The sequence below is a fragment of the Bos taurus genome, chromosome 1 (assembly GCF_002263795.3).
Source record: "Bos taurus isolate L1 Dominette 01449 registration number 42190680 breed Hereford chromosome 1, ARS-UCD2.0, whole genome shotgun sequence".
NCBI lineage: Eukaryota > Metazoa > Chordata > Mammalia > Artiodactyla > Bovidae > Bos > Bos taurus.
This window is the reverse complement of record NC_037328.1, coordinates 20,791,640-20,810,952: the sequence shown is the minus strand read 5'-3', so window position 1 is coordinate 20,810,952 and position 19,313 is coordinate 20,791,640. Positions and strand designations below refer to the sequence as shown.

Below are 19,313 nucleotides of genomic sequence, written 5' to 3'. Positions count from 1 at the left end.
CTGTGAATCAGCAGTTCAGGAACAGACTAGCTACATTCCCCGTTTCTCTCCAGCCACTCTGGCAGGTGCTTTGAGATCCACAGAAAAATATCTGAGGATAAATCCCACTCACAAGTAGTACAGTGACATTTACTAATTTAAGTAACAGTTTTTTTGACACTTTATAGAAAAGGCAGAATATAAAGACTCTTTTAGAACATGAAGTGTTATCAAATGAATGCTATGGAAATACATAACAAGGCAAAAACATTCTCAAAGACTTGATAATAATCATTGTGTAAGGGCAAAGCATCTGCTAGGCCTTGAGTGATGGAAAGGATTGACACATATGGCTACAGATTTAAAAGTCTAGCCAAATGGATTCAGTACTAGTGGGAAGGTCTATGGACCAATTCCATGTAGATGTAGCAATTCCTAGAAGAGTAAGTATGTCCAAATGGAGAAACTTTGTGATCCAAGCAATAGCACAGGGGTGGGTTCAACACTGGAGAAAAGATGTGATGGCCATTCTACTCAAAGCAGGGTCATTCCAGCAAGTCTATCCAAAAATAAGATCATTGCCACCATGATTTGTTATTTTCCACTGTAATAATTAGATGATCAGTCAGCAGTCTTAGGCTCATAAGCCCACATGTGCTGAAGTAGTAGATAAAACCCCAGCATCTTAGAAGTTTAGAACTTACAGCAGAGTCCATGATGGTATTTTTTGGGCACCTTTCTGCTCAGGATCCTTTCTCTTGCAGGTCCACCGATATCAACTCCCACAGCCTCAAATTATGAGTTCACACATAAGAGGATGGTACAGCTCTGGTGGGAAAGTGTTGTGCGTTGATCCTACCCACACTCTGAGTTCTTCAGAACTCAGCCACATGACCATACTTTGCTCAAGTGAATCTGGGAAATATGGTCTATCTGTGTCCCTGAAACAAAAACCTGAACCACTTATTCAAATAACATGTTTCTTTTGTAATTACAAATGTTCAAGTCAGGTACTGTGGAGAACACCTTTATGAATAAGACATACTTTCTGCCTTCAAATTCTTAGGTAGGACTATACATAAATAAATGTTAGTGTGAGACCAGATGTATTAGTTCTCTATTAGAAGGGTAAAGTGTCTCTTACAAAGGAAAAACTCCCTGTAAGAGGCAAGGCTCGAGCAGAACTTGAAGCATAGGTGGGGGCTCACCACCAGGCAGCCGTGGAGAGCAGGAACACTGACACAGTAGCCGGTAGTTGTCACACAGCCTGCTGGGTGTAGAGAGAAAGATGTCTGGAAGACACTTGGGGATGACAATATAACAGACCCTAAACACTCTGTTAGGGCTTCTCGGATGGCTCAGATGATAAAGAATCTGCCTGCAATGCAGGAGACCTGGATTCAATCCCTGGGTCAGGAAGATTGCCTGGAAAAGGAAATGACCACCCGCTCCAGGATTTTTGACCGGAGAAATCCATGGACAGAGGAGCCTTCAGTCCATGGGGTCACAAAGAGTCAGCCACGACTGAGCAACTAATGCTTTCACTTTCACTTTTCACACAGTATTTATAGCTCAAGAGTCATTGCAAAATCTGCAGCATATGCTTAAGAAAGAAAGCAGTGTTCAGAATATGTTAGTATGAAAAGAAATTAGCAAAGAGTAACAAGGAGCTACTTGAATTAAGGCAGTGGGAATGGAAATGAGAGAACAGTTAATGCAAAAACATTTGAAAAAGTGGATTTGAGATTGTTTGTGTTGGTGAGTAAATCTAGAGATTTTTGCATTCCACTGACAGAATGTTCTTGATGGTTAATCCTTGGGAATTATTTGAAGAGTTCAAAGAGCACTTTTGGTTGAGCTCATTAGCCTAAGGGACTGGTAACAGCTGCCAAAGCAGGAACTTTTTCGGGGTTTGAGCAATGACACCTCTGGAGGCCTTGAACTTGAGAAGAGCAACAGAGATATCTAAGTTCTATTGTACTCACAAATTACCATATTTTGAAAAACAATTTCAAACAATATTAATGTGTAACTAAAATAGAAGTGTGTTATTTGGATAAGTCATTCAAATTTTTCTTTCAGGGTCACAGATAGATCACATTTCCCAGATTCACCTGAGCAAAATATGGCCATTTGGCTGAGTTCTGTAAAACAGAGTGTGAGTCGAATCGATGTACAGTGGTTCACGTTGTTAAATCCTCCCATGTATGAACTCATAATTGAAAAACAATTTCATTAACAAGAAATAATACAAGTTAGATCCCCTTCCATCCTTTCAGCCCTAAGCAAATATATTTCTTTTATTTCTAAGTACCTTCCTTTGACCAAATTCTCATACCACATTCTCTTCTAGACTTACTGTCAGAATATAGATAGTTTCAAAATTATGCAGAAAGGTAATTAACTTTAGAGAGTTTGAAGTCTCCATGAGTTCTTTTACTTGGTGATACTTGGTGAAGAACAGGGTAGGAATTCAGTTCTTCTCAAGTGGCACATGAAGTCTCTGGATGTTCAAGAATATTCATTACTTAAAATGCTCTCCAGGAATGAGTGTTTTGAGGGCCACTTCTCCCCATTTCTTATGATGCAAGTATTTAAATGTTTGAGAAGTAATATAGCCTCTTGAACTCCCATTAGACCTGCTAGCAATAATTTACCAGATGTAAAGATCAAAAACTGTTGGTGGAGAATATTTGAAGCCTGGTTTCCAGGTGCTGTACTCTAAGAAAAATTTTCTATTAGCTACTGAAAATTGTACTCCTCCTAGAAGATAGCCTAATCCTTGTTAAGGTCAAAACAGAAGATCTTCGTCAATTCCTGCAGAGAAGAGGTAACAAAGTTTAGATGACAACCATGGCATTATAATTAATGTGTAACTTTTAGACTGATAATTTACTTTAAAATTACTCCAACTTTCAGTGAAATCATCTTACTTCCATTAAGCAAATTTTATGCTACATTTAAAATAAGTTGTGACTACCAATTGGAAATAGAGTACAGTAGCAACATTCAAATGAAAGTGCATTAATTATAATAAAAGTTCATATCTCATAATACATTTTTCAAATGGTTTCAGTTACAATAATGGTTAGCATTTATGAATTCTTAAAATGCTTTGATCTAATGTGTAGTTTTCCATTTACTAATGGATACATTTTTAAAATTAATTGATTTTTTATTGAAGGATAATTGCTTTACAGAATTTTGCTGTTTTCTGTCAAACCTCAACATGAATCAGCCATAGGTATTCATAAACCCCCTCCCCTTTTGAAACTTCCTCCCATCTCCCTCCCCACCCCTCTAGGTTGATTAGCCAAGGGGAATTTGCTGTATGGCTCAGGATACTAATGGATACATTTTCAAAACTGAAAAGAGGGCAGGATATCCTAAAAGTGTCTGAGATTACATTTGTTCCTTCCTGTTCATTGATGGTATTCTTTTGGTAAAGTGTGTGGAAAAAGACTGATTAGTTATCAGAAAATATGGGTTTAGCTTAGGTTATTCTCTGGTTGACCATAAAATTTGTCTGAGTTCTTAGTTTTCGTCTATGATAACCACTCTATCCCCTGCATAGAGTTATTTTGAGGACAAAATTATGTTTCAGCATACATAGAGAAAGGTATGAAGTACTCTTGGGTCTCTCCAGTATTTTTATACTATTGGCATATCTCAGCTGACTTCATCCCCATGTCCTACGTTGTCTCTTTTGGTCATTCAAAGCTCTGTAAAGTAGTCTTTGAGCCCAGACTACCAGTCTAAGTTTTCACCACCTGGGAGAATGAGACAGTTGATACATTTCTGTAAAGTAAAATACTGGATTAGTGATAAGGACAAAGAAAGACAGGAATTGTATTCTATAGTTGGTTTCTGCCATAGGATTATTATTTTTTCCCATATTGCAATTATTAGTATATCATACCACTCTACTTAAAACCATCCATTAATGTTTTATAAATCTCTTGGCGTTTGATTTTTTTATTTCTTCAAGGTTATCTTATTAATCTGTGATTTGAGGATTAGGTTGAAAATGTTTGATAATTAGGCATTCTTCTTGAAGTTTGTTTGCTTGAGTTAAAACTACAGTTAAGAATACTTCTTTTTTTTTTTTTTCCTGATAAAATAAAGGCTGACTCCCACTTACTTTTAAATAATATGCAATTGAAGGGAAAAAAATGTTTCCCTTGTTGATTCATTTTAGGGTTGGTTGTTCCTAATGACAATTTCTCCAACCTTGTAGGATCGTACTGCAGAAGGACCTTTTAGGACACTTATTACTTAAAGAAACAAAAATTTTAAAAAAATAGAAAGTGAGAAGTGAAAACGTTGGGGGCTAAGTGTGTGTGTATAATAACTGGATAAATCCTTTGGTGAAGTACACTGGGTAGTTATGGTATTTGATATATAAAATATAGTGAATTTCATATTGGCATGATTTTAATAGGCCAAAATATTTATGATTAAACAAAGCATTTCCCAATTAAGAATTATGGGCATATTTGAAGTAAGAGTAGTTAAACTTTGTCAAGTGTCTCAAAAGTACACAAGGATTTGGTAGATAATCAGTCAAAATATTAGTTAGGATGAATGAATACATGTAACAGTGTGTATTTGGTTTGTTTTGTTTGTTTTCCTGTCTTTTTACAACTCCTTTAATAGGTAGGATTTATCTTCTGGTTCTTTTAAGAGTAAGATTTTCATTCACCTGTACTTTTTTTCCAAAGAGAAAAACCTTAAGTTTTTAGAAAATGTGCATAGAAAATATTAAGAATTTTAGCAATTCTTGTAATTTTTACCTTGCTTGTCAAAAGCAGTAATATTGCCATCATTCAGTGGCTACAATAATGTTGACAATTCACAAGCTTTTAAGAACAAGTGCATTATTCAGGGGAAATTTACAAATGACTGTTCATTCCCCCAGACTGCTAAAACAAAGCAAAATTAATTTTAGGTCTTACAGATCTAAGGTACCTGTCTGCAGCTTAATAAGTATGAGAAAGAAGATGAACTGAAAGGCAGGAAATACAATCTAGTGGTCAAATTTGTGCAGTTATGGAGGAAATTTCCAACGGAAATGGTGGAAGTACTGGCATACAAGGACTTTGGATAAGTGAAAATTCTGCTGGACAAAGGACTGAATTACAATTAGTAAGAATTTAATATTGCTCTAAGAAGGAATGCCTCTCTTGGCACTTATACTTATCTAATGAGTAGATTTCCAAGCTGAAACTTTGACATTTTGCTGTCAGTTATAAGTTGGGCAAATCAAGGTATGGGAATTGGACATATACAGTAAAGTATTTTCTCCCTGCTAGGATTTAGTTGCTTATGACAATGTAGCAGAATACCTAGAGGTCCTTTGTTCCAGAAACACTGAGGACATAGGAGATGTTCAGCAAATGCATGTGATTAGTTAAATAGAATTGTAAATATGTAGCTAGTGCAATCTTAAATCATGTTAGGATAAGAACATGTTTGGTTTAGTGAAACAGATTTAGTCACATTACAAAGTTCTAGAAATGACAACTTAAAATGTTTCTTTTAAATTTGTAGAAATTAAAAAAAAAACATGGCAGGCTAGAAATGATGGGATGATAACTGAGATTTTACTATAGCAAGATTTAGCTAAGCAGCTGTTGAGATTGGATAATGGTATGTGAGTTTTCTCATCAGGTCTGTAACACATTTCCCCTAATACAGATTAAGAGTGCCTGGATAAATTATAATTATCCCTGTGGCTTTTGCATAATATAATTAAGTCTTGCTAATGCAGGGTACTTTCATTAAGTGAAAATTGATGTTTAAAAAGGATGGAAATATCTACAAGATCAGTTGAACTAAGGACAGAAATGTTGGCACTCATAACAGTGATGAAAATTAAAAAAAAAGAAATCCTGTATATTTTTGTTATATGGAGTTTTCAGAACGCAGAGTCTTGTTTATGTGACAGGCACATGAAGGATGGTTTCAATTAGGCTGACCCTGCTCAAGGCTGAGCTTGTGCACCAGGTGTCCAGACCACAGAATGGAAAATGCAATCTTTGTCTGCTTTACTTAAATACAGTACTGAGATCAGCCTGTCTTTTAAGTGCCTGATTGCTATTTAATTACAGAGAATTTCTCTTTAAAAGAGCAACCCAACAGTAACAGAAAAAACAATACAGCACTCATTTCAGAGCCTCCTGCACCTTCCCATCATGTGGGAAGAGTGTGATATATCTAATAACTTTATACTGCTGGGTTTATTAAGTGGTAATCATTATCTGTTTTATAAAAGCTGTCTTTAAAATAGCTAATGGGAGTATTTCTGTTGACCAATAAGTGCCAACTAAAACTATGAATGCAAAGTAATCATGTTCATTCTTATGATAGTTTTATATATGGTTTTAAGAGTTACAGTCATGTGGTAAAAAGACTGTTAATTTAGAGTGAACAAAGGTGAATTCAAATTCCAGCTCTGAAATGGTGACTTGCTATTTCTAAGCAAGTTTGTTAACTTCTCTAAGCCTAGATTTATCATCATTAAAATGAGGCCAATAATTCCTACCCTGGTGGGCTGTTGAGAGAGTTGAGTGAGTTGATTTACGTGAACCACCATCTTAAGAATGTTTTGATTAAATCTGATTTTAAGAAATAACTCACAAGAAATCTCTCAAAGGAGGGAATATGAAATAGACTAAAGGATACTTTTCAGGAAAGTACTGCATTTGAAACTATGTTTATAAGATTATGAATTTATATTTAATTATAGAATAATAGTTTCCTCTTCTTTTTATCTCCTTTAAGTGAATTATTTAGCTTTCTCTTCTCTAACACTCTGAAAGGCAAATATTTTTCAATGTTTATATCATAATTCTAAAAGAATTTCTCAATGTTTATTTAAGTCATTTTCAGAAGATTTAGAAAAGTTTTTTTTTTTCCTTTTTCATTATGTTTCACATCTAGTATTTCTGCATTTATTTTATTAATTGATTTTGAATAACCTGGCACATGGGTCCATTTCCTTGCCCTCACTTTTTGGAAATAAGGACTGGCCTAGATATGTCAGTGATTAATAGAGTCCAGATGTTTATATTACTAGATCTTTCCTTCGATACTATTTAATAGAAGGCAAAATATGAAGCTGCCAATTGACAAACCATGAGATCCCTTTTATCTCTTCTTCACCATCTAGCCCCTCTAGCACAGCCATGAAAAATAGATCCTTAAGATGTGGCTGAAAAAAAAGTGTGAGGACTCGATGGTAGCATAAATTTGTTCATTGAAACTTTTTGAACCTTTACCATTTTATTTCCTATCAGAAGTTACAGTAATATAGACATAACACTAATATTTATTTTTCTACTGTTCTGCATTTATTCAGATCATTCCATGAGAATGATTAATAGGATAAGTTAGTAAAGTGATAAAAAGGGAAAGAAGACCCATATCTTACAGGTATTTTATTTTATAGTATGACAATAGATACAAAAATGGACGGTTAAATACGAACAAATGACAAACACATGGCAAACTATTATCAGAAATGAAGAACTATTTTTCTTTTCAGTAGGTTTTGTACTTAGTCTAGTAAGATTAAACATTCTTTTTGAAGTAAATTGTTTTACCTTTTAAAAGTGCCTTATTGCTGAATAGTGAATTAAGATGAACTTAATGTCACTAAAAAAAATTTTTTTTAATCCGTGCTGCACTTAAAGTGCAGTTTTATTTAATAAATTGTCATCCTTAACAAAAAACCTGTTGTTTTATTAACCAGTTGTCTTTACTTACTGTATAAATTAAGTTGGTATGTGTTAAAGAACTGAGATCATCAAAATTTAGTTGAGGGAATCAAAGAATTATTGGAGGAAGTATTTTCATTATAGTTTTGAAACACATTTTATGAGTGACTCTTTAACCCTTTACACTAGGTGTTTTCATTCTTTTCATTACTATTATTCCTATTTGGAGGTTGGGAAACAGGCTGAGAAACGGCAAGTCTGGTTTCTCAGAGTCAGCTTTCCAAGCCTAGTGATCTTTGTAACTACACCCCAAAGGGGCAAGTGTTCTAAGAAAAACTAAATCCAGTCCTTTTTCAATCTGATATCTACCAGAAATTCTTACTGCCTTAAGAATTTTTCTTGGGTTGAAGAACTTACAATTACTGATAGTCTTTCACTAGACTTGTTCTTGAGGCATGTTGCTTACGAACAAAGCTGAATTAATATTTCCAGGATAATAAAATAAATAGCTTGTAAGTACATAAGTCCACTACATTTACATAGTATGGATAAATCACAATATGTTAAAATGTTCTCATATTGTTAGATGTTTATATTGTTTCCTCTACTTCATTATTTCTAACAATCAATCCTGTAAGAAATACCAGTGTTTCTGCCTTCTTTTGCAGAAATGGGATTGTTAGTTAGACTGAATTTTAAAATCATCCTTCAACAATTTTCTTGACAGTATATACTTCTATCAACAATGTCTTAAAGTCTTACTATTAAGAGAAAGTGCAGGACATAGCTCAATATATATAATTAATCATGCTTGTATGCTCAGTCACTTTAGTTGTGTCTGAGTCTTGGCAAGCCTATGGAATGTAGCCCACTAGGCTCCTCAGTCCATAGCATTCTCCAGTCAAGAGTACTGAAGTGGGTTTGCCGTGCCCTCTTCTGGGGGATCTTCCTGACCCAGGAATCAAACCCATGTCTTCTCCATTGCAGGCAGATTCTTTATTGCTGAGCTACTGGGAAAGCCAATAATTAATCATATGTATGTTAAAAACCACATATGTAATTGTGTAACATAACGACTGATGTGCACGAAGCTCTTATTTCTGAGGAACGGAATAAAATTGAAGAAAAGTAGGAAGGGAAATTTTTATATTAAATACATATGTATTGTCTGAACCTTTTATAATTAACATGAGTTTATATACTATATGTATTTTAAAAACTGAAATAGAAACTCAAATATAATTAATATAGTGGTGCAAAGTAAATTTCAGAGCTTAATATGATGGCATTCAGATTCAAAACTGTCTGGGTATATTTTTGGTCTGAGGTTCCTCATATGTACTAGCACATGAACTTATTTTTGTAGGTAAAAATGGTAAAATAATAAAGCTATCTCAGTTTCCAGAACAAATCATTTCCATCTGTACCCCTGGATAAGTGTATTTCTGACTCGACCACATGAATAACATTACATATGTTTTTAAAAATCACTGTTTGCTGAAGACCTGAAGCAATTCACTTCACAACCACTGCTTTGCCTATGGTTGGCTTTGGCAATAAGAAACAAGACAGCTAATGCAATTTTAAGCTGTAACTAAAGATAGCACCAATTGGATTTAAGCTGAATATGCAGTTTATTTCAGTTGCTTTCCTTCTCCCTAAACCCTGATGTTCAAAGTTTAACTTGGAGTTGTTTTCTCAAGTTTAGCTATAGCCAAAGTCCACGAAATAGCTTATGTCTGTCAACAGTTGACCTAATAGACTTGTCCTGTGTTGACATTTTGTTCTTTTCGTGTTAGACTCTTTATGGTAGGTACATGATTGTCAGCGAACTATATATTAAAATGGTCTAAGGAAATAAGTCATGGGGAGTTTTAACCAATATTTAGGAATATTAGAGTTTTTTTAGTAGGATTTTGGGAGAAAGCATTTGTTCAGTAATTAATTCATTATTTCTCTTTAGTGATTTCTGAATAGCATCAATTATTTATTGAATACTGATCATGTCAGTAGGGTTATCAAGAAAAGACCAGTAGAGTGAAGTTAGAGGCATGGAATCAATGGATTCCATAAAATATATGGGGAATTAGTATAAACAGAATTAAAATAACCAAGAAGAATCCCTTGTACCAGGGCAATCAGGGGATACTCATTTAAGTGGAGAAACTCCAGCAGAATCTGGATGGATAGAGAGATGATTCATGGGTAGAGATGGGGCCATATTTTTGATATGATGAAATTTGAGAGGAGGAAAAAAAAATCAACATCTGATATATGCTGCTGCTAGAGTAGGTAATAGGGTTTGGTGAGAGATATGCAGTGGTTGAAAAAAAAAAATCTTCCTGCTAATGCAGGAGATGTAAAAATCTTGGGTTTGATCTCTGGGTTGGAAAGATGCCCTGGAGAATAGAATGGCACCCTACTCCAGTGTTCTTGCCTGTAAAATTCCATGGGCAGAGGAGCCTGGTGGACTACAGTCCATAGGGTGGCAAAGAATTTAACACAACTGAACACATAGTATTTCATGAATGAAGGTTGGCTTCCCTGATAGCTCAAACGGTAAAGAATCTGCTTGCAATGCAGGAGTCTCAGAAGATGCAGGTTCAATCCCTGGGTTGGGAAGAACCCCTGGATGAGGAATAGCAACCCACTCCAGTATTCTTGCCTGGGAAATTCCATGGAGAGAGGAGCCTGGTGGGCTACAGTACAAGGGGTTACAAAGAGTCAGACATGACTGAGCATGCACATGCATTGACATTGGCAAGAATGAAGATAAGAATGTAAAGGAGGGCTCAGATCTTGAAAGTGATTAGAAGCCATGCTGAAGTCCACAGGTTTTTCCTTTGGGTGGTAAAGGCCTTTTAAAGGGTTTTCAACCAGAGACCAACTGTTCTGTACAATTTCAAAAGAGACCTTTGGAGTCGATGCAGAGGGGAAATAGAGGAAGCAAATAAGAAAAAAATTAAACGTTTCTTTCAGGTCATATTGATACATGAAATAAGGCCAGAGTACATTGGGATGTAAAGAACTGATGCGCACAGGACATGTTAATGAAGTAGAGTTGACAAGAGTGGGTCAGTGATAACACTTGGAAGATGTAGAAATGCAGAAGTAAGGTTGATTCTCAAGCAAATCACCAGACAATGAGTAGACAGTGATGCTACCCACCAATATGAATAGGAGGGAAGGTCTGGAAGTGAAGGTAAAGAGTTCAGGGTTCAGACATGCTTTGTTTGAAGTATAAACAGGACTGCCATTTGGAGATGCCAAGTAACCAGTTGAATATGTGGGCCCACAGACTTGAAAATAGGAGAGGATTAAAGAAATAAATTTGTTTGTCATAAGCAATTAAAATGTAGAGTGTTAATATTACTCATGGTGAAGTACTGAGAAGAGAAAGAATAAAATTAGCAGTAGTGATGTGCAGAAACATCACATTTAAGTGAAGAAGAAGCTAGTAACGACTCTTGCCAAAATAATCCATAAGGTGTTAAAGTTAAGAGTTTCTTGGGAATGTTTGTGAGTTCAGTTTCAGTAATGCAGTGAAGTAGAAACATCCACTCAGTAGTATAAAAGAATTAAAAATAAATGGTAAAGTTCAAATGGACAAGTTCATTCTCTTTTTTTGAGGAACTTAGCTGTGAAAGGGAGGAGAAGACATTAAATAAAAGGTTCACAGGGTAGAGAAATGTATTGCCTGTCAAAATAAGAGATATATGAATATTATTAATGCTTTGTGGGAAATGAGCTGGTAGAGCAAGGGGTTGAAAATCTATAGACGATATGGAATTACTCAAGAAACACCTCAACATGATCCAGCAGAAATAAGAATCTGGTTCTCATCCTCATTATCAAGGAAACTGTGGTTGATGTAGCCGAAATTATGATATTTGACAGAACATCTTGTTTTCCATGACTTATATAACAAGTATTTTTAAACCTACATAGTCAAATGGCCAAAATAGTAGTCTTCCCTCCCATTCTCCTTCTGCTTCACTATGTACAAGTGTGTCTGTCTCTTCCTAGACCTGTTTTAAAAAAAAAAAAAACAACACTAAAGTCTACCCCATTGCTCAAGCCAAAAACCTGAGTCATCCTTGCTTCTCAACATAGATAGTTCTCCAATAATGTCCTCTGCATCTGCTTCTTTCATTTAGACTAATGCCTTGGGGTTGAAAGCATCAGTACATTATATTTGCACTATAAGTAATCTTCTAACTTTCTCTCTCTTTCTCTAGAACCTCCTGCCCCAACTTTTGCATCTGTTTTCCACTTGAAAGTGAAGTCGCTCAGTCGTGTCCTTGAAAGTGAAGTCGCTCAGTCGTGTCCGACTCTTTGTGATACCGTGGACTGTAGCCCACCAGGCTTCTCCGTCCATGGGATTCTACAGGAAAGAATACTGGAGTGGGTTGTCATTTCCTTCTCCAGGGGATCTTCCCGACCCAGGGATTGAACCCAGGTCTCCCGCATTGCGGGAAGATGCTTTAACCTCTGAGCCACCAGGGAAGCCCACTTAGCAGCCAGAATAATGCTATTGAAATTTAATCAAATCATGTTATTCTCTGGCTCAGTCTCTCCTTAACTCATAGTGGGCATGAGTAAATGATGACTACAAGAATCATTACTAGAATTTTTCCTTCTCCTTTCTCTTTTAGTGTCCCTTTTTCCCTGGTGACTCAGACAGTAAAGAATCTGCCTGCAAGGCAGGAGACCCAGGTTCCATCGTTGGGTCAGGAAGATACTCCGGAGAATGAAATGGCTACCCACTCCAGTATTCTTGCTTGGAGAATACCATGGATAGAGGAGGCTGGTGGGCTATAGACCATGGGGTTTCAGAGAGTCAGACACAACTGAGTGATTAATAATTTAACCTTCTTTCCTTTGACTCTATCCAGTAAAGATATTATTAAAAGGAATTGATCATCTTATTTCAAACATATAGTAATCAATAAACTTGTGGCAAACAGAGTTAGTGTCAATGTGGCTTGTTTCTGTCATAAACACTTGGACCCTAGTTAATGTCTTCTTTGAATGAATTAGACTGAAGTATTATTTCTGTCACCTGTGTTTTATTGTACTCTCCAATTCCTAGTCATAAGTAAGATAATAGTTGATGATCTTTCATATTGTTTTTCTAATCAGATAATGGATAATGTCAAGTTCAGTTCAGTTTAGTCCCTCAGTAGTGTCTGACTCTTTGCAACCACATGGACTGCAGCACACCAGGCTTCCCTGTCCATCACCAACTCCCAGAGCTTGCTCAAACTCATGTCCATCAAGTTGGTGATGCCATCCAACCATCTCATCCTCTATCGTCCCCTTCTCCTCATGCCTTTAATCTTTCCCAGAATTAGGGTATTTCCAATGAGTCAATTTTTTTGCATCAGATGGCCAAAGTATTGGAGTTTCAGCTTCAGCATCAGTCCTTCCAAAGAATATTCAGAACTGATTTCCTTTGGGATTGACTGGTTGGAACTCCTTGCAGTCCAAGGGACTTTCAAGAGTCTTCTCCAACACCACAGTTAAAAAGCATCAATTCTTCAATGCTCAGCTTTCTTTGTAGTCCAAATCTCATATCCATACATGACTACTGGAAAAAACATAGGTTTGACTAGATGTAATGTCTCTGCTTTTTAATATGTTGTCTAGGTTGGTCATAGCTTTTCTTCCAAGGAGCAAGCATCTTTTAGTTTCATAGCAGCAGTCACCATCTGCAGTGATTTTGGAGCCCCCCAAAATAAAGTCTCTCGCTGTTTCCATTGTTTCCCCATCTATTAGACATGCAGTGATGGGACCAGATGCCATGATCTTAGTTTTCTGAATGTTGAGCTTTAAGCCAAATTTTTCACTCTCCTCTTTCATTTTCATCAAGAGGCTCTTTAGTTCTTTGCTTTCTGCCATAAGGGTGGTGTCATCTGCGTACCTGAGGTTATTGTTATTTCTCCCAGCAATCTTGATTCCAGCTTGTGCTTCATCCAGCCTTGCATTTTGCATGATGCATTTTGCATATAAGTTGAATAAGCAGGATGACAATATACAGCCTTGACATACTCCTTTTCTGATTTGGGACCAGTCTGTTGTTCCATGTCCAGTTCTAACTGTTGTTTCCTGACCTGCATGCAAATTTCTCAGGAGACAGTTCAGGTGGTCTGGTATTTCCATCTCTAAGAATTTTCCAAAGTTTGTTGTGATCCACACAGTCAAAGGCTTTGGCATAGTCAATAAGTCAGAAGTAAATGTTTTTCTGGAACTCTCTTGCTTTTTCAATGATCCAATGGGTGTTGGCAATTTGATCTCTGGTTCCTTTGCCTTTTCTAAATCCAGCTTGAACATCTGGAAGTTCATGGTTGACGTACTGTTGAAGCCTGACTTGTAGAATTTTGAGCATTACTTTGCTAGTGTGTGAGATGAGTGCAATTGTGTGGTAGTTTGAACATTCTTTGGCATTTCCTTTCTTGGGATTGGAATGAAAATTGACCTTTTCCAGTCCTATGGCCACTGCTGAGTTTTCCAAATTTGCTGGAAATATCAAAGTATGCACCATTTGTGTCAAAGATATAAAGAATGAAATTTTTAAGTACAGAAATAAATAGACCAAAAGAGAGACACTGATATTTTGAAAAGTTCAAGTCTTGCAACTAAGATTTATATAATGGCAGGTATTAGAAATAAGAGCATAACATAGGACAGTAAGTTCTGACTTTTTTTTAGGAAAATGTTTTTCTTAGTCCTCCTGCACTAAACTTGATTGTAAAAGAGGAAGGCACTTCAGAAGACTCTGTAGGAATCTCATCTACTGGAAAAAGATTACTGCAAGGAAGGTAGGGTGGAGTTGGTCAAAGACAATGGGTACAAATCTTGGTCATGCAATTTCTTATGGTTCTTAAATGTCATAATTCTGGGAAGATAATATAATTTTATTATTAATATATATTATTTCAAAAAATTCATTTTATGTTCAATATATATTCAGTATATTTGATTAATAATCGTGTTAATTTTAAGTGTGCAGCAAAGGGATTCAGTTATACATATACATACATTTATTCTTTTTCATATTCTTTTCTCATATAAGTTATTACAGAATATTGAGGTGAGTTCCCTGTGCTATATAGTAGGTCACTCTTATCTATTTATATATAAATTTATATATTTTGTATATGTTAAACCCAAATTCAGTTTAGTTCAATTCAGTCGCTCAGTGGTGTCCAACTCCTTGTGACCCCATGAACCGCAGCACACCAGGCCTCCTTGTCCATCACCAAGTCCTGGAGTTTACCTAAACTCATGTCCATTGAGTTGCCATCTAACCATCTCATCCTCTGTTGTCCCCTTCTCCTTCTGCCCTCAATCTTCAGCATCAGGTGGCCAAAATATTGGAGTTTCAGCTTTAACATCTGTCCTTCCAATGAACACCCAGGACTGATCTTTAGGATGGATTGATTAGATCTCCTTGCAGTCCAAGGGACTCTCAAGAGTCTTCTCCAACACCACAGTTCAAAAGCATCAATTCTTTGGCACTCAGCTTTCTTTATAGTCCAACTCTCACATCAACACATGACTACTGGAAAAACCATAGCCTTGGCTAGACGGATCTTTGTTGACAAAGTAACGTCTCTGCTTTTGTCTAGGTTGGTCATAACTTTCCTTCCAAGGAGTAAGTGTCTTTTAATTTCATGGCTGCAATCACCATCTGCAGTGAGTTTGGAGCCCAGAAAAATAAACCCAGCCACTGTTTCCACTTTTTCCCCATCTATTTGCCATGAAGTGATGGGACCGGATGCCATGATCTTAATTTTCTGAATGTTAAGCTTTAGGCCAACTTTTTCACTCTCCTCTTTCACTTTCATCAAGAGGCTCTTTAGTTCTTCTTCACTTTCTGCCATAATGATGGTGTCATCTGCATATCTGAAGTTATTGATATTTCTCCTGGCAATATTGATTACAGCTTATGCTTCTTCCAGCCCAAATTAAGGGCTTGTAATTAAAATAGTATCTTTAAATGATGGAGCTGGTCACTAAAAGCAGAAACTACCAGTTTCAAGTTCAGACATATCTAGTGAATATATAGATACATTATACATTACACATGTAATAATCTATACTATTATAGGGTTTCCCTGTTTGTGCAGTGGTAGAAAATCCACCTGGAATGCAAGTGATGTGGGTTCAGTCTGTGGATCAGAAAGATCTCCCAGAAAAGGAAATGGCAACCCCCTCCAGAATTCTTGCCTGGGAAATCACATGGACTGAGGAGCCTGGTTGGCTACAGTACATTGGGTCACAAAAGAGTTGGATACAACATAGCAACTAAACAACAACAACTGTAATATATACTAGCACTTAATTTTTGTGATATCTGTCATAAAACGCCCCTTAAAAACTAGTACTAGTAAATAAGGGTTATTAACTTGATTATACTATCAATAATCAAGTATGTGACTATGGGCCACCCTCTTGTCATCTCTTCTTTAAAATGAAGGGAACAAGTCTCCCCAGGCTTCCTCTGATGGGTCTATTCTACAATTTGATTTTTTTTTTTTTTTGAATGAAGTGATTCACTAATTCAGTATGCTGCTGCTGCTAAGTCATGTCAGTCTTGTCCGACCCTGTGCGACCCCATAGACGGCAGCCCACCAAGTTCCAGTCCCTGGGATTCTCCAGGCAAGAACACTGGAGTGGGTTGCCATTTCCTCTCCATTGCATGAAAGTGAAAAGTGAAAGTGGAGTCGCTCAGTCATGTCCGACTCTTCGAGACTCCTTGGACTGTAGCCTACTGAATGTCATATTAAGGGAGTCTACAGGGAATGGGAGCATTAACTGGTAAAGCAGAAGCATTGCTAATGGACCTGAGACAGTAGCCACAGTCAGAGACTGGGCTGCCTATATCAAGGGAACCTAACCAATAATCATTTTATATTTACTAAACATTCTGTATGTCTCTGTATCATTTTAATTTACAGAACTGTAGTTTCAGGCTGAACTTGAGCTCATGTTTTGTATGTTATTTGGGGTTCTTTGTTTACATTTCTAAAGTCAGCAAGATAAAACAACTACACAGAAAAGTGTTAATAGTTACATAATATCTTATTGGTAGGAGGTATGAAAATAAAGGCATGAGAAAGGTGCTTTAGTAGTCTAAAAATTCAGTCTTTTATGTTTAAACTATGTCATCCTATTTTGCAAATGCCTGCTCTAAGCATAACACTGAACACATCCCTAAATATGAAACAGTAGTTAAGAAATTATTTGCAAAACAGATCTCAAGGTCTTTATTTTGTTCTTCCATGTGGAATCTATTTACTCATTTGCACATGTGGAACTTCTCATCTCTGCAGCATGCTTGAAAGCTTCACACTGAGTCTGAAAGTTGAGACAGATTTGGATCAGTAAGCAAATTAAAGATTCGCTTCAAAACATTCAATAGAAAAAAAATGTGTTCCTTTCAGTTTTTGAGGATTTATCTTTGCACAAAATATCTATCTACACATCAAAGACATTTAGATGTTTAGCTAAGTATTTTGTGGGCTGAAAAAGGAATATTCATTGGAAAGCAAGCTTGCCTCACAATAGAATTGTATTCTAAAATCTTGTTTGTATTTACATTCTGTATTTTATATGGATGGAATAATTTCACAAAGGCATGTCCTTTACCTGTCTTGTTCATATCCAGTGATCCATTCAGTTCCTGGTATATATCAGAGTCTTAATAAATGTTTTGAAATAATACCATGGAAAAAAGATAAGCTAAAGCCTTGAGTTTAGCATTTGATCATTAGTACTGCCTCTAAACTAAGATTTTAGCCAAACTATTCCACCTTCATTAGGTCTCATTTTCCTTATCTTTTAAAAATAAGGATTTTTTTGATTGATGAGTAGTCTGGTTTTATAAAAGTACTTAGCAATTATAATATATATCTGAATAATCTTGTAATATATATCTGAATAATCTTATAATCCCTCGAAGAAGGCAGTGGCACCCCACTCCAGTACTCTTGCCTGAAAAATCCCATGGACGGAGGAGCCTGGTGGGCCGCAGTCCATGGGGTCGCTGACGGTCGGACATGACTGAGCGACTTCACTTTCACTTTTCACTTTCATGCATTGGAGAAGGAAATGGCAACCCACTCCAGTGTTCTTGCCTGGAGAATCCCAGGGACGGGGGAGCCTGGTGGGCTGCCGTCTATGGGGTCGCACAGAGTCGGACACGACTGAAGTGACTTAGCAGCAGCAGCAGCAGCAATCTTGTAATCCCTACCTTAAAATAAATATTTTTCTATAGATGATAAAATTTCTAAATTTATCAGTTAGGTCATCTAGTACATGAATTAAAAATTTCATGATATAGATTTTGTCTTATCACACTAAAGCATCATAATGCAATTTTACCCCACAGAAAGTTTGTATTGGAAAATAAGAACATAGTGGTACAATCTCTTAACTTTGAGAGAAGTACCAAGTTAGAGTCAAAATGAATTATTCCTTTTTTCTGCTGTGTGGTTCTGTAGGTTGAGGTTGAGAGCAGGCAGGCTGGAAAAGTGCACTAGGGTGAATGAAAGGTGGTATGTTAATAAATAAATGGGCATGATACTTCCTCAGTTTAGACAATACTCATGTTAAATGAGAATTCTAAGTCTGGATGTATCCTTGTGGAAATCTAGAACAGATATGAGTCAGATATCATATGGGATTAATATGTTATAAAATAATATATAAAGTATTGATCCTCCTGAATCACTCTCATTTTCAGGTCATTAGGAATTTTGTTGGGATAATCCTCCAAATGAATTAGAAGCATTCTATTCAAATGGTAAGTAGAACTACTTGTTATGTTACCATTTTTCATCTGTAATTAATATAATTTTCTGAGTATTAAAATGAGAAATATTAATTACTATTCTTCACTCATATTTTGAATCATTTTTAAAGGAGAATTATGAAAGAACTTTCTTTTATTTTTTAAATTATCATGCTGGAATGAAAATATATGCCTTGTAAACTTGGGGAGTATTTATGACAGTCTTCTAAAAACTGGAATAAAGTTAGTGCCTGGAAATTAATAGATCTGCTATAAGCAAATATAGATAGGTAGGACTATTTGTAGAAATATACGTATAAAATTCTCTTTCCACATAATTATGTTTCTTCTTTTTTTTTAATTTTATTTTATTTTTAAACTTTACATAATTGTATTAGTTTTGCTTCTTATATTGAAATTGTAAAATATGATTTATGGACTTTAACAGATGTGTAATTTACTTGAAAATGATATTGAATTCTGTACATTTTTACATCTGAGTACATTGGTCTAAAGTTACTTTGTTATCATTAAGAGTTATTTCATCAGGTTTTGAGATGAGATAAGTGAAGCCATTATTATTCTTGTTTAGTTTAGAAGCAATTTGCCAGAAACTGAGGACTATCATCCTTAAAACTTGCTGCTAAAGTGTGTGGTAATCATGGTGTTTGCCAAATGGGCTCTCAGTGTTTTCACACTATTGAAATAAGGGAGGTGTCCAAAATACAGCTAATTCTACATCTGACCTCGTGGCACAGGCAAGTGCTTTAAAATTTTGTTTATTGTATTTTCTCATTATATATATTTACCATGGACAG

General features: G+C 35.9%; 1 long non-coding RNA gene across 5 annotated transcripts in view; it reads left to right on the top strand.

Moving 5' to 3' along the window:
- The window catches only part of LOC132345457 (uncharacterized), a 526,373-nt gene that overhangs the window by 12,912 nt on the left and 494,148 nt on the right, over window positions 1-19,313 (top strand). For all 5 annotated transcript variants that reach the window (XR_009494773.1, XR_009494775.1, XR_009494777.1 and 2 more), the window contains exon 2: window positions 18,448-18,507. This is a non-coding gene — a long non-coding RNA (uncharacterized lncRNA). The remainder of the gene's footprint in view (window positions 1-18,447; window positions 18,508-19,313) is intronic.